Genomic DNA, 4,549 nt, shown 5'->3' on the forward strand with positions numbered 1-4,549 from the left:
TGTGTGTGTGTGTGTGTGTGTGTGTGTGTGTGTGTGTGTGCGTGTGTGTGTGTGTGTGTGTGCGTGTGTGTGTGCGTGTGTGTGCGTGTGCGTGTGCGTGTGCGTGTGCGTGTGCGTGTGCGTGTGCGTGATGACCATTGGTGTTCAATTTACTCATAATGGAGTAATGGAATTTTCACTTTAAAAAACTTCAAAAACAATCTTCAAAAATAGAAAACAAATAGCAGATCTACAAGCTCTCACAACTCTTATTCAGATTCAGATTCCTTTATTAGCCATTGTGTAATACACATAAGAATTTGCTTTGGCAATTACATGATTGTGTTTATCTTTTTTCACATATAACATAAAATACCAACAAACACAAAACAACACCGTGCAAGAAAATAGATAAATATAAAGTGCCATAGTGTTCAGTAGTGCAATGTCATTGCCAGTGCCAAGGGAAGCCAGACTCAGTGAGCAGCCTGGCAGCTGAGGGGAAGAAGCTGAGTCTGTGGCGTGCTGTGGTGGCCTTCAGCAACCGCATCCTTCTCCCAGAGGGGTGCGGGGTGAGGAGGCCGTGGCCAGGGTGGGAGGGGCCATGATCTTTCTTGCCCTCCTCAGCGCCCTGGAGTCGTGCAGGGACTTGAGGGAGGGCAGGGGACGGCCAATCACCCTCTCTGCGAAACGAATCACCCGCTGCAGCTTGACGAGATCTTTTGCAGCTGCAGCGGGGAACCAGGTGATGATGGAGTGGGTGAGGATGGACTCAATGATGGCCGTATAGAAACGGGTCATCATAGCCCTCAACAGTCTGTACTTCCTCAGCTGCCGGAGGAAGAACAGTGTCTGCTGTGCCTTTTTCAGGAGGGCCATGATGTTCAGTTCCCACTTCAGGTCCTGGGAGATGGTAATGCCCAGGAACTTAAAGGAGTCCACAGAGTTCACCAGGGTGCCTCCCAGCATGATGGGAGGGGGAGGGGATGAGTTCCTCCAGAAATCCACCAGCATCTCCACTGTCTTTTGGGCATTTAGCTCCAGATTGTTGCTGCTGCACCACCTACGCAGCCGCTCGATCTCCCTCCTGTAGGCCGACTCGTCCTCCTTGGAGATCAGGCCCACCAAGGTGGTGTCATCGGCAAACTTGAGGAGCTTGACCGACGGGTGGAGGGAAACACAGCTGTTGGTGTACAGGGAGAACAGTAGTGGGGACAGGACACAGCCCTGCGGGGGACCGGTGCTGGTGGACCTGGAGCTGGAAATGCTCTTCCCCAGCTTCACACGCTGAGACTTGTTGGTTAAAAAGTCCGTAATCCACCTGCAGGTGGAGGCAGGCACTTGTAGCAGGGACAGCTGGTGCTCCAGGATAGATGGTAGGATGGTGTTGAAGGCCGAACTGAAATCGACAAACACGATCCTGGCATAGTTGCCGGCAGTGTCCAGATGGTGTAGGGCGTAGTGCAGAGCCATGTTTACGGCGTCCTCGGTGGATCGATTTGCTCTATACGCGAACTGCAACGGGTCTATAGTCATTTAGGCCTGTGACCTTGGCCTTCTTGGGGACGGGGATGATCGTTGAGGCCTTGAAGCATGCTGGGACATGACACAGCTCCAGTGAGGCGTTGAAGATGTTGGTGAACACCGGGGCGAGCTGGTCAGCGCAGTGTTTCAGGACGGAGGGGGAGACAAAATCCGGGCCGGGCGCCTTCCGGGGGTTCTGGCTCCCGAGCAACCGTTTCACCTCTCTCTCCGTGACAGAGAGAGGGGGGGGGGGGGCACTACGGTACGGGGGTAGTGGCACTAGGGTACGGGGGTAGTGGTTGTGGCTGGGGGGGTGGAGGGAGAGGGCGGGAGGGAACCTCTCTCTCAAATCTGCAGTAGAACTCATTGAGCTCGTTCGCCAGGGGGAGATTGTCGGACGCTTGTGGCGACTTTGGTTTGTAGTTTGTGATGGTCTTGAGGCCTTTCCAGACCGAGGAGGAGTTCCCCTCAGAGAGCTGCTGCTGCAGCTTCTCTGAAAAGCGATGTTTCGCCTCCCTCACTGCTTTGGCAAACCCGTACTTGGCTTGTCTGAAAAAAGCCACGTCACCGCTACGCCTGGCCACCTCCTTCTCTGACCTCAGCCTCCTGAGATGGGCTGAAAACCAGGGCTTGTCGTTATTGTAGATCTTCCTGGAGCGGAGAGGAATGCACACTTCCTTACCGAGGCTGATGAATGATATCACAGTGTCAGTGTATTCATCCAGACTGTTTCCAGCCTCAGGCCCACCCACTCAACAAGGTGCTGGTCGCAGCCCGCATTCTCCAGCCAGGCACAGAGTCTCTCCTTTGCCTCACTGGACCACACTCTGAAACTCCGCACTACAGGTTTTGATATTTTTAATCTCTGCCTGTAGCGAGGGGTCAGATGGATGAGATGGTGATCTCCTTTGCCCAGCGCAGCCCGGGGGACAGAATGGTATGCCTGCCGAATAGTGCAATAACAGTGATCAAGAGTGTTCATTTCTCTAGTAGTGCATGTGACTTGCTGTCTGTATTTGGGGAGAGCCCGGCTAAGATGAGCCTGGTTAAAGTCCCCAAGCACCACAGCCAAACTGTCCGGGTATTTGCGCTCCGCCCCCGACAGCTGTTCGGTCAGTGTGTCCACTGCTGTGGTGACGTCAGCATCCGGGGGAATGTAAACACACACGAGGATGAACGCATTAAACTCACAGGGGTAATAGAATGGGCGAGTATGAGGAGAGACTCAATGTCAATAGAACAGTATTGTTGCAACACTGTCACGTCGGAACACCAGCGATTGTTTACAAAGAACATTAATCCACCTCCACGCGACTTCCCTACCGCCTCGAAGTCTCTGTCGGCACGAAACGTGGAGAAACCCTCTAGCTGTACAGCCCCGTCTGGGACTGTCGGCTTCAGATGCGTCTCCACAAACGCGAAAACAGCCGTGGATTGGAAGTCATTGTCCTTCGAAACTAGCAGCCGGAGTTCATCCATTTTATTTGGTAGGGAATTCACGTTGCCAAGGAATATACCTGGGAGTGGTGGACGCGGTCCTCTCCGCCGTAGGCGAACCAAACAACCTCCTCTCTTCCCCCGTTGTCTTCTGGTCCAACGCACAGCAGCGGCAAAGAACGCTGTCCCCCTCACCAGAATATCCAATATATCCGTAGAACGGGTGAGTAATGTTGGTAAAATGTCCGGTGGGGTAGAAGACCCAATGTGCAGCAACTCTTCTTTAGTGTAAGAAGGTTCACAGGACACATAAACAAAACTTAACAGACAGAACACAACACACGTCATTGCCATTATGATCTTACTGAGCTTTGCAATATACTAGCGTGTGTGTTTACATGATGCTGCAGTACTCCAAAGTTGATGTCTATATGCAATAAACCATTTTTACCTGTGGAGGGCAGTGTGACTCCATGGATGAAGCAGAAGCAATGCTCAACCTCTGAAAGTGCACAACTATAACAAGACACGTTTTTAGCTTTATTGGAAATCCATTGTTATACAGACCTGTGAAATTCCTCTGTGAAATGCAGACTCCATGTTGTAATTCACAGGTTAATAAACAATTGAATCATTATATTAATATGACACTTAGTAACTAATTAGTATGTGTGTCAGCCTTGTAAATGCAAATTCACTAGTTATTTTCAAATTCCCCCTTTCATCTATCTATCTATCTGTCTATCCCCTTTTCTCTTATAAAAGTGTATCAATCTATATCGCCTTTTCTGTATATATATATACGGCAGAAACCAGCTAAATCCAAAATGGTCATTTTTCAGGAAATGACAAAAACATGTAGTAGCCTATAGCTTATAGATCGGCTATTTTTACGCGCGTGCGTGCGTGCGTGCGTGCGTGCGTGCGTGCGTGGTGTATATTTGTCTGTCATTAAATTCATTAATTTCCTGTGCTTTTTTGCAAACTGCCACAATTCACATGCATGCGAGTGGCCAGGGGTATACGGTTGCATGCATGCATTGATGTGCATGTGTGTTCATGCATGCATGAGTGTGGATGTGCATCAGGGCCGTGCAGAGACCACTGGAGGGCCAGGTGCTCAAAATGCCATCTAAAGGCCACATCAAGTGTTTAAACACCAGGCTTGGGGCTTGGTCCTGACAAGATCAGGGGCTGAGGCCCAGAGCATAGTGGGGAGGTGGGTGGTCCCTACGCACGGTGCATATCTTTTGGAGTGGTCCCCTGCTGTTCTGCCTGGACGCCTTTCACTCAGATTCAGTCAGCTATTCATTCACTGTTCAGATTAAGATGCATAGGTCAAGACTCTCCATTGAACAGTGGTGGAAAAAGTACTCAATGTTTTTACTTAAGTACAAGTATCAATACTGCAATGTAGAAATACTCTGTTACAAGTAAATGGAATTCAAAATGTACTTTAGTAAAAGTACAAAAGTATTGGTATCAAAATACCAATACTTTTGGTACTTAAAGTACCAAAAGTAAAAGCAGATCTACAAGCTCACAACGTGTCGCGATGCGACACATTGTGAGCTTGTAGATCAGCTATTTTCAAATAGCCTATGTAGAA

This window comes from Gymnoscopelus microlampas (assembly GCF_963454915.1).
Source record: "Gymnoscopelus microlampas genome assembly, chromosome: 15".
In the NCBI taxonomy this organism is placed as follows: domain Eukaryota; kingdom Metazoa; phylum Chordata; class Actinopteri; order Myctophiformes; family Myctophidae; genus Gymnoscopelus; species Gymnoscopelus microlampas.